The sequence below is a fragment of the Hemitrygon akajei genome, chromosome 25 (assembly GCF_048418815.1).
Source record: "Hemitrygon akajei chromosome 25, sHemAka1.3, whole genome shotgun sequence".
NCBI classification, from domain to species: domain Eukaryota; kingdom Metazoa; phylum Chordata; class Chondrichthyes; order Myliobatiformes; family Dasyatidae; genus Hemitrygon; species Hemitrygon akajei.
The window spans coordinates 47,790,706-47,803,272 of record NC_133148.1 but is presented as its reverse complement, the minus strand read 5'-3'; positions in this window follow the sequence as shown (position 1 = coordinate 47,803,272).

Sequence of the window (12,567 nt, the reverse complement as noted above, 5' to 3'; positions counted from 1 at the left end):
TACAAATATGTCTACGATGTCGTCACTTCCGGGTCCGCTCTTTATTTTTTGTTCCTCTTCCGGGTGCATGAGTTTATAATATGGTTAACCCTTTCTATACCAAAGGGATGACTTTAGAAGCATGGCTTAAACCATTAACTTTGTGTCTTGGAATACTAATGGTTTAAACCATCCGATTAAACGAAAGAAGATTTTCAAAGTATTCCAAAGACTTAATGCTCATATCATTTTTGTACAAGAAACTCGTGTGAGGAAGGAGGACAAATATTGCTTTTTTAGGTCTTGGCGGGGTCAACAGTATCATTCGAATTCGAATGCCAAAGTTAAGGGAGTTACAATTTTTATTGACTCCTCTATTGCATTTGTTCAACATGATATCCTTTCGGATCCGAATGGTAGATTTTTGTTAATTACGGGTTTACTCTGTAATAAAAAGGTTGCTATGGTTAATGTTTATGCTCCAAATGTGGATTGTCCTGATTTTTTTAAGTCCTTATTTACTTCTTTACCTAATTTAAATGAATATAAGTTAATAATGGGTGGTGACTTTAATTGTTGTATAAATCCTTTGATGGACAAATCTACATCTATTCAGACTTTACCCAATAAGTCGGCCACTTGTATTAACTCCTTTTTGACTGATAATGGAGTTTTTGATATTTGGAGATTTCAACATCCTAATGACAAAGAGTTTTCTTTTTTCTCACATGTTTATCATTCCTATTCGAGAATTGATTATTTTTTTATTGACTCTTGTTTTATTCCATCGGTAATTGGTTGTAATTATGATATTATAGCTATTTCAGACCATGCTCCATTACAACTTTCTATTAATTTCACGGATACAGCTTTAAGTGCTAGACAATGGCGATTTGACTCTACTTTATTGCAAGAGCCGGACTTTATTAAATTTATGAAGGAGCAGATCGATTTCTTCTTTTCAACTAATTCCACGGAAGATATCTCTTGCGGAATACTTTGGGACACCTTTAAAGCGTATATACGTGGACAGATTATCTCTTACTCTGTTGGTCTGAGAAAACGTATTAAGAAGGAAACTCTTTTATTGGTTGATAAAATTAAAGAGATTGACAAGAAATATTCGACTACTCCTAGTAGGGAGCTTTACAAACAAAGGGTTGAACTTCAAATGGAACATAGTTTATTACTTACATCTCCGATTGAAAATCAATTAATGAAAACCAGATCTGATTTCTATATACATAGTGATAAATCGGGAAAACTGTTAGCTAGTCAGCTGAAGAATGTTTGGGTTAAACGTCAAATCACTAAGGTTCGTCAGCAGAATGGGGATTTGACAGTTAACCATGATGAGATAAATAAGTCTTTTCAAGACTTTTATACCTCCCTGTATCAATCTGAATTCCCTCAGGATCATAATACCATGTGTGATTTTCTTGGGAAATTGAATTTTCCAAAATTATCATCCGATGATCTTTCAGTATTAGATACTCCGTTCACGGATGCGGAAATTAAAGGGGTTATTTCCTCAATGAATTCTGGGAAAGCACCAGGTCCAGATGGGTATACAGCAGAATTTTTAAAATGTTTTTCTGCTACTCTCTCTCCCTGGCTATGCAAGGTTTTTGAAGAAGCAATTAGATTGGGGAATTTGCCACAATCTTTTTATAGAGCTTCCATTTCCTTAATACTGAAGAAAAATAAAGACCCTACTGACTGTGCATCTTATAGACCAATATCTTTATTGAATGTGGATTCTAAGATCTTTTCCAAGTTACTGGCTTCCAGGCTGGAGAAGGTATTACCCCAAATTATTTCGGAAGATCAAACCGGTTTTATTAAAAATCGCTATTCTTTTTTCAATGTTAGGAGATTACTGAATATTGTTTATACTCCTTCACATAACACTTCAGAATGTGTTATTTCATTAGATGCGGAGAAAGCATTTGATAGAGTTGAATGGCCTTACTTATTTTATGTGCTGGAGAAGTTTAATTTCAGTCCGACCTTTATTTCTTGGATTAAACTGATTTATCAAACTCCAGTAGCCTCGGTGTTTACTAATAATCAAAGATCTCCATTTTTTCATTTATTTCGGGGCACTAGACAAGGTTGTCCTCTTAGCCCATTACTATTTAACATTGCTTTAGAACCTTTGGCAATTGCCATCAGAGAATCACAGGATATTTTGGGTATTAATCGTGGAACAGATATTCATAAGGTATCTTTGTACGCAGATGATTTATTATTATTCATCTCTAACCCTGAGAAATCTATTCCAGCAGTCTTATCATTGTTGGCTCAATTTAGTGAGTTTTCTGGGTATAAGTTAAATCTTAATAAGAGTGAATTGTTTCCTTTGAATAGACAGGTCCCAAGCTATGGTATTTTACCTTTTAAATTAGTTAATGACTCTTTTACTTACTTAGGGATTAAAATCACAAAAAACCATAAAGAATTATTTAGGTTTAATTTTCTACCCTTAATTGATCAGATTAAAGGCTTGTTTACTAAGTGGTCACCATTATCTTTATCTCTGATAGGTAGGATTAATGCTATTAAGATGGTTATTTTACCTAAGTTTTTATATATTTTTCAAGCGGTACCAATTTTTATTCCGAAATCCTTTTTTACTAATGTTGATTCAAAAATTTCCTCATATATATGGCAGAATAAAAATCCCAGATTAGGTAAAACATACTTACAGAAGACAAAGAAGGAAGGTGGGTTGGCATTACCCAATTTCAGATTTTATTATTGGGCAGTTAATATTAGATATTTGTTATGTTGGTTGAAAGAATGGGATGGTCCTTTTGGCCCTTATTGGGTGAGTTTGGAAACTAAATTGGTACCAGGTTATGCTCTGGGTTCTATTTTAGGGACATCTCTCCCTTTTGCTCTTTCTAAATTGCCGAAACGAATTGACAACCCGATAGTTAAATATACCTTACGTATATGGTTTCAATTTCGGAAATTTTTCGGGTTGACTCAATTTGTTTTAAATAGTCCTATTGTATCTAATTGTTTTTTCCACCCCTCAATTATAGATCAAGCTTTTTTGGCTTGGAAAACTAAGGGTTTATTAAGATTTTCCGATTTATTTTCGGACAACTGTTTTATGTCTTTTGAGCAATTATCTAATAAATATAATTTGCCTAGATTTCATTTTTTTAGATACTTACAGGTTAGGCATTTTTTAAGTATGGTACTTCCTACGTTTCCAAATTTTGTGTCTTCAGATATTTTGGAGAGTTTGTTTGAATTAAACCCTTCTCAAAAAGGGCTTATATCAAAACTTTATAATATAATTATGAAGATACGTTCAGTGCCCTTTGATAAGACCAAAAATGATTGGGAAAGAGAGCTCAATCTTATTATTCCTATTGAGAATTGGGATAGAATTCTTCAATTAGTTAATACATCATCTATATGTGCCAAACATTCATTAATACAATTCAAGGTTGTACATAGGGCCCATATGTCCAAGGATAAATTAGCTCATTTTTATTCTTATATAAACCCTATTTGTGACAGATGTCAATTAGAAATCGCGTCTTTAACTCATATGTTTTGGTCATGTCCGCTTTTGAAAAAATATTGGAAAGATATTTTTGATATTATCTCTGCGGTACTGAACATCGATTTACAACCCCATCCTATTACCGCAATTTTTGGTTTACCGATGATGGACTCACTCCATTTATCTCCTTCCGCCTGTCGAATGATTGCTTTTCTCACTTTGATGGCTAGAAGATCTATTTTGTTGAATTGGAAGGAAATTAATCCTCCCACGGTATTTCATTGGCTTTCTCAAACTATGTTATGTCTAAATTTAGAAAAAATTAGAAGTGCTGTATTTGATACTTCTATTAAATTTGAAAAGATATGGAGACCATTTATTCAATATTTTCATATGATGTAATATGGCCCTGTGCCAAGCTTATTGGTTTTTTCAGCTTTAATCGTATTTATGTTGAGAGGATCGGAGTTGACGACATTGATGTTTATGTATTCTCGTGAGATACTATAAACAGCCCTTTTTTTTCTCTTTTTTTTTTAGTTTTTTTTTGTTTTTTTTTGCTTCCTTTTTTTTCCTTAGATACTAGATTAGTAGGTTAGTCAACTTTGCATATTTTTTTTTCTTTCTTTATATTATATATTATGAAATATCTAGATTTACCTTGTTCATATATATACTATATGGTTCATGTTTCGGGAAAACTTACTTATACTGTATTCATTGTTTATGTATTCCTTCATGTGTAATGGGAATTTGTATGTTTGTAATCCCTTTATTAATATATTAATTGTATTTTGTTCATAATATTATTAATACTAATAAAAAGATAGAAAAAGAAAAAGAAAAATGTAAGCAATAGTAAGAAAACAATTTGAAAGTAGAAACAGAAATATTGGAGTAAGTTTTACGACTCCGGAGGAATACAAACTCCCATTGAAAGAGTTTGGAAGATGATAAAAAGAATGAATGGTGTCAACAGGAAAATTTGGATACCCAGTGTTGATGGGGAAGGTTTGATCACCAAATTATATAAATTGGGAATTAGAGGAAAATGCTAAATTGGAATAAAGATTTTTAAATTGGTAGATCTATCATGGTGTGAGGAGGGAAATCTCTGTCAAGTAAACCGATTGTGGAAAATAGAATCCCTCAGGGAAGTGTGGGTGGTCCATTATTATTTACCGTAGATTCCGGATTTTAAGCCGCTACTTTTTTCCCACATTTTGAACAGCTTTGAACTCTGCGGCCTTTAATGCATTATTTTTTTCATGCCGCCAAAAACATTTTGCCTCGTAACAGTAGACCAATAAAATTGATGAGTAGTTCACAGAGGTCCAATGAAATTGTACGATAAATCAAGCGCACTTTCACAATTAAATTATTGTAAATCAGTCATTTGTACTCACCCTCATCAACATGGAAAACACTCGAAGAAAAGCATTGTGCTGCCTTTATGGCAGTTATTTAGTTTATAATATTTTCGCTTAGTAATTCATTTTCTAGTTAAAGTTAGAAGAGTTTTAACTATATTTGTTTTCTGTACTACATCGCGGGATGCTATGACGTCACACCCGGTTTCGCCACGTCTTGTGGGAAAAATGCCAGTTTGCGATAAACGGGACGACGGGGGCGAGCGGCGGAGCGGCATTAGACCCGAGCGAAACGCTGCTTTTAAGTTAAAGGCGATCAATAACTTTTCCTGGTAGGCTGCAGTATATATATTTTTTACCAGTCGTTAGGAGATATTGGAATGTTGTTCAGTAAAAAAGTATACGCAACGTATATTTAAAAGTAGCCGCGTTACAGGCACGGTTCGAAAAAAAAGCATTTGCAATATGTATTTGTTTATGTTACCATATGGATTTAATTAAAAGTTAAAAAATCCTCACGTGTAATATCTTTCTGTGTAAATATCTCATATTACAACGTGGGACACCTGCGGCTGAAAATCCGGTGCGGCCGAAAATCCAGTGCGGCCTGTACAAGTAAAAAATTGATTTTCTTTCTAAAATTAGAGCCAGCGGCTTTTAATCAGGTGCGCTCTGTAGTCCGGAATCTACGGTACTATAATGATAAATGATATATTTTCTAATATAAATAGTATTGGAATGTCATTGTGTGTGGATGATAGAGCGATGTGGAAAAGGGGTGGGAATGTGGAATTTATAACATGGAAACTTCAAGAGGCAAAAGTTTAGGTGAAAAACTGGGCATGAAAATGGGAATTCAGCTTTTCAGTAGAGAAATCCAAATTAATGCTTTTTACTAGGAAGAGGATAGAAAAGCACTGAAAGCAAACTTTGTGTAACAGAACTAGACAATGTGGAAACATTTAAAATTTTTAGGCATTTGGTTTGAAAATAGTCATGGTCAGCACATATTAAAGAAATAATCAAAAGTAAGAAAGTGCTGAATTCAAAGTCAAGCAATAAGGTTAATCAGTGGGGGAATAAGGACAACACCAATGGTGGCAATGCAGGTGGAGTTGGGAGAGACACCTCTGGAACTGAGAAGAACACAGCTTGTGTTAACATATTGGGTAAACCTACCAGGGCCTGGAGAACATCATCCAAGTAAACAGCTTTTAGATCCATGCTGGGAAAAAGAAATCAGAAGTTTTGCATGCATTATTGAAGGAAAAGCAAGAAGGACAGGAATTAGTAATAAGGTAGCGAGTGATACAGAGCCTTTTCCTGGGCTGTCTCCATGACTGTGAAGCACCAGAGATGGATCCTAAATTATTCAAAAAGAGAAGTGATTTTAATTGAAGATATTGTTGAATATTATGTAAATAATCATTATTATGGATATTTTCAAATGTACACAATGCTTTAAAAACAGTAATAGTAGATTAGGGGTAGGATTTGTAGTGCCTGATTTTAACATGAAAAAGCAGGTGAGGATAAATGATGATTTCTCAGTGTATACAGAGGAAATGACAGCTGGACTATTCACTTTGCAGTGGGTGTAGGAAGTGAGACCGATGAGAGCTGTAATATTCTCTAATCAGAAGTCTAAAAGATTTACATTCAATGGCAAGGCCAGACATTGTACGTGGAATAATACAAACCTTATTTCAACTTAAATATAATATCCAGAAAGAACAGGAATGGTCGAGGAATGTAGGAAAGAAGAGGAGGGAGGAGGTGATAATATCGAGATTGAGGATTGGGCACACAGGGTTAAAGTACATTGTTCTAAATTAAGAAACACAATAATGGGAGGTGTGATTATTCTAAAAAACAAGATGTAATCAAGAGAGGAGATGGTTGATTTTAAAGTTATCAGAGAATAAAATACAATTAAACATTAACAGCATTTTGCAGAAAAGATCACAGGACTATTGCTGTAAATATATAGTGCAGTTTCTTTAAGAACACAGTTCTTTTTTTAAATAAAATTTGATACAAGCATAAATATGGGGTCAAATACTGTATAAATATGTGGGTCTAGATATGTTGAACCACACTCCAATTCAGAAGGTAGCGGTAATGCACCTTAAACCTTGGAAACCTGTCGACTATTGAAAGGCCCATAAGGAGTTGATGTGAAGAGGATCTTTGTGGAGTGTGGGGACGTAAACGTACACAGGCCATTCCCACCTAGACTGTTAGCCGAAGGAAGATAGTGAAAGGAAACACCAGAGTAAAAGTCAGGCAAACACAGTGAGGCAGCTTCTATTCCTGCCGCCATTGGTTAAAAGGCCTGGCGGTTCTCCTCCCGTGCGTCATTAGAGAAATGCACAGACCACCTGCCTCTATTGGTTGGACGTCTGCATGTTCGCACCCTCCCTTTTTATCTCCATTAGTTTTCACGCAGAACCATTGTCAGTCTTGCCATACCATTGGTCACTTTTTAAAGTTGTGGGGGGTCTGTTTAACAGAAAGACATTTTTTCAGAAAGGTCTGTTAAAGTGGATGTTTCAGCAAAGCTGTAAAATTGTGAAGAGGTGAGGGAAGGGGTGGAGCAAGTGCTGTCTGGTGATAGGTGCCTCCAGGTGAGCGGGTTGACAGATGGGGAAAGGAAAAGTGGGAACAGCGCTGGACAGTTGTAGGTGAGGGTGGAAGTGACAAAAGGCTGAAGATAATGGAATCTGATAGGAGAGGAATGTGGAGCATGAACTAATGGGAGAGAGGTGCGGAGGGCAGAGGGGTGCAGTGGGGGATAGGAACCAGTGGGAGGAGTGTGTTGGTTGTATCACGGACTGGTATGGAAACCCTTTGAATGGAAAAGCCTGCAAAAAGTCATGGATACAGATCAGTCCTTCACAGGTAAAGCCCTTGTGATTGTGAACGAATTCACCAGACAGACACTGAAGCTGGTGGATATAGAAATCTTTATTCAGCAAAACAAGCAACAGGCATCGTACTCCAGACACTCATGGAAGAAGAGGCCTGCCTGACCCTGTATTACATGAAATTTTTAGATGCTAAAGATCAAATGTAACAGCAGGACAATTCTGTAGTTAAAATGCATCCAGTATGCTCCCTTTGAATTACATATAATTTTGAAATTCCTCCATCTTCACATCCATACTCCAGACACCCAAAATGAATGTTAATCCCCACTGACTCTGGGCCACATTCATGCATATACAGGTATCTGAGGTCGAATTTAGAGTTTATTTGTTTGCAATCAATCCCATTCTGCAGCTCCAAGAACACCATTGTTCTGGGTGCATTTTAAACTCAATCTACATTCCATGTTTAGGTATGAAGGCTGGTTGCTGTTGAAATTAGTATTTGCTATTTACCATAACTCCAGAATACACCCTAACATCTCTCCACACTATTGAACACATCTACAAGGGGTGCTATTGCAGGAAAGAAGCATCCATCATCAAGCACATCAACCATCCAGGACATGCTCTCTTCTCACTACTGCCATCAGGAAGAAGATAGAGAAGTCTTGTGTCCCAGACCACCAGGTTCAGGAACAGTTATAAACGCTCAACCATCAAGCTCTTGAACCAGAGTGGATAACTTCACTCACCCCAACAATGAACTGATTCCTAAAATGGAGGAGCAGAATTAGGCCATTTGGCCTGTCGAGTCTGCTCCACAACCTATGGACTCTCTGTCAAGGATTCGACAACTGATTCACAACATTATTTATTCTTTCATGCATTTCTTTTTCATATTTGCACACTTTCTTGTCTTTTGCACATTGGTTCTTTGTCCATCTTTGTCGTGTGCAGTTTTTCATTGATTCTATTGCATTTCTTTATATTTACTGTGAATACCTGCAAGAGAATGAATCTCAGGGTAGTATATAGTGATATCTATGTACTTTGATAATAAATTTACTTTGAACTTTGGGTGATCTTCCAGTGTGGAGGTGGAGGAGGACAAAGAGACGGTGTTGGGGGCCAGCTAGATCAGAGGTGAAAGGAAAGTCACAGAGGGGGAGCAGTTACTGGATGCTGAAGAATTTCATTCTAATGCTGTCGAGGTGTAGGTTCCCCTGGAGGATATCAACACCCCCAGGACCCTACCATTTACTGCAAAAGACTTTGCCTGGTTTGACGTCCCAAACTGGAACACATCCTGCAGAGTCACAGAGCACTGAAATAGGACTCTTGGCCCAACTGGTCGATGTGGACCAAGTTTCACATCAAAATTGCCCATTTGCCAGTGCACATCCCTCTAAAACAGGTATTGCCAACCTTTTAATGCCACAGACCAATATGATTTAGCAGAGGGTCCACGGACCCCCGGTTAGGAACCTCTGCTCTGAAGTATTCCTATCCATATACCTGTTGAAGTGATTTTTTTTTGAATATGTTGTTCTTTTATTTGCCTCACCCACTTCATCTGGCAGCTGATTCCATATGCAGACCATCTTCTGGGTGAAAAAGTTTGCCTTCCTCACCACAGACTCTACCTGAAAATTAACCTTTGGGAATCGTGCATAAGGACCCACAAAACCCTTTGCTCTTCAGAGTTTTATCTTTTCTCTCCATTGAGTAAATAGTCAACCCTTTCTTTTCTTCTACCAAAGAGCGTGATCATACATTTCCCAACATTGTACTCCATCTACCACTTCTTTGCCCATTCTCCTAATCTGTGTAAGTCTTTCAGTAGCATCTCTACTTCCTCAAAATTATCTGCACCTCCACCTATGATCGTATCATCTGCAAAAGTTGCAACAAATCCATCAATTCGAACATCCAAGTCATTGACATATAATGTAAAAAGAATCGGTCCTACAATAGACCCCTGTAGAACACCACTAGTCACTGGCAGCCAACCAGAAAAGGCTCCATTTATTTCCACTCTTTGCCTCCTGCCAATCAGTTACTGCTTGAAACATGCTTGAATCTTTCCTGTAATACCATGGGCTCATATTTGTTAGGCAGTGTCATATGTGGCACCTTGTCAAAGGCCTTCTGAAAATCCAAGTACACACATCAACTGATTCTCTATTGTCCATCCTGCTTGCTATTTCTTCAATGAATTCCAGCTGATTTGTTCTGCAAGATTTTCCCTTGAGGGAGCCATGCTGAGTATGGCCTATTTTATCATGTGACTCCAAGTACCGTGAGACCTCATCTGCGATAATCAACTCCAACATCTTCCCAACCACTGAGGTCAAACTAACTGGCCTATAATTTCCACTCTTCTGCCTCTTTCCCTTCTTGAATAGTGGAGTAACATATGCGACATGGGCAATTTTCCAGTCTTCCATTCCAGAATCTCATGATTCTTGAAAGATCATTGCTAATGCCACTACAAATCCTTCAGCCACCTTTTTCTGAACCCTGGGGTGTACACCATCTGGTCCTGGTGACTTATCTACCTTCATACCTTTCAGTTTCTCAAGAATCTTCTCTCTAGTAATGATAGCTTCACACACTTCATGACCCCAGATGCATCAGGTCTTGCCATAATCCATTTCTGCTTGCAGCATTGGATGAAATCTTCGGCTGCAGAGATCCTAACCTCGGCCTACTGTACCACAACAAGAGGCAGAGGATAACCAAACTGACATCCCATGTGATGATTGCTGTAAAGTGTTCTGGGTGACCTCTGCCCACATCAAATAGTCACATCGCTCATCAGGTCTTTCCGAGGCCAGGCATCTTGGGGTAAGTTCTTGATTGGTCAGCTCGGTCTGACCATTGGATTGGAGTGAAACCCAGAGGAAAGGCTTGCTGTTTCCCCTATCAGTTTACAGATTGCCCTCCAGAGATGTGATGTGAATTGTGGACCATGATCCAAGACAATGTCCATCGGGAATCTGTAGATCCTGAAGACTTGGTCCAGGACAATTTCAGCCATCTCCACTGCAGATGGTAGCTTCTCCAAGGCAATGGATTGCAGGCTTTAGAAAACCAATGACAGTTACCATCATGACCGATATCCCCCTGGGTGGTGGGAGACATGTGACAAAGTCCATGGAGATGTGTGTCCAATGTCTTTCTGGAACAGGTAGGGGGTGGAGGAGCCCTTGAGGTGTGGGTCTGCTTGTTTCGAGCACACACCTTGCATGCCTGCATGAAGTGCCAAACTTCTTCCATCATCAGGAGGACACCTATACTCCTCTTAATAAACTTGAGAGTCCTGGGTGTGCAGTCATTCTCAGTGAATGTCCCCACTGGAGTACCTGGGACCAGAGAACTTGGGACAAACAGCTGACCTGGAAGGCGGTCCCCTCTGTGCTTTGACCTATTGAACAAGAGTGTTGATTCTCGAATGAATTGGTTCTACCACTCTGGCTTGTGGTAAAATGGTAGCAGGCTGCTCCTCTCGTTCCAGTTCATCAGAATGATAGGACTGGGCATCTGGCTTTGTTCCTTTGACTCCGGTCATTAGGACAGGATGAATTCAAAGCAGTTAAATAACAAAGTCCACCTGGCCTGCCTGGAATTCAAACTCTTGGGCTCCTGTAGAGCTACTAGGACTTGATGTTTCAATCCCTATTATAAAGTCGGCACTCTCGATGTTGGCAGTAGGCTTGGAGTGGTGACGAGGAGGGTCCCTACGTCATTGGCGTCATCAGGTGGGCACCCTCCTTTGACGTTTTGTTGATAAGCCCACGACATCTCCAGAGGGCTTAACGGTGGTACCTGGCGTCCCAGATACACCCCTCAGTTCTGTACCCTCCTGTCTTCATCTTGCAGCCCAGTTGTTGTCTTTCCTTTTAATCCAAATCCAATTGCTGCTTTCTTCTGCTGCATTTGACAAGGACTTGATTGCTTGTTGGAGGGAGACACCCCTCACCCCCACCTTCTTCAATAGACTGGTTGTAGATGTAGCAACGAATCCCCTGAAATTCTCCTCCATGGACTTTGTGAAGATAAGCAGTAGAACCTCGAGTACAGGAGCAGGGAGGTTCTACTGCAGTTGTACAAGGCCTTGGTGCGACCACATCTGGAGTATTGTATGCAGTTTTGGTCCCCTAATCTGAGGAAAGACATTCTTGCCATAGAGGGAGTACAAAGAAGGTTCACCAGATTGATTCCTGGGATGACAGGACTTTCATATGAAGAAAGACTGGATCGACGAGGCTTATACTCGCTGGAGTTTAGAAGATTGAGGGGGGATCTTATTGAAACGTATAAAATTCTAAAGGGATTGGACAGGCTAGATGCAGAAAGATTGTTCCCGATGTTGGGGAAGTCCAGAACGAATGAGGGGTCACAGTTTAAGGATAAAGGGGAAGCCTTTTAGGACTGAGATGAGGAAAAACTTCTTCACACAGAGAGAAGTAGATCTGTGGAATTCTGTACCACAGGAAATAGTCGAGGCCAGTTCATTGGTTATATTTAAGAGGGAGTTAGATATGGCCCTTGTGGCTAAAGGGATCAGTGGGTATGGAGAGAAAGCAGGTATAGGGTTCTGAGTTGGATGATCAGCCACGATCATACTGAATGGTGGTGCAGGCTCGAAGGGCCAAATGGCCCACTCCTGCACCTATTTTCTATGTTTCTGTAAAGATATCATCTGAGTAGACAAAGGCATAATTATGTAGACTATCTCAGAGCATGTTGTTTATAAAGGCCTGGAAAATGGCTGGAGCATTCACAAGGCTGAAGAGCATAACCAGGTACTCATAAAGCACTG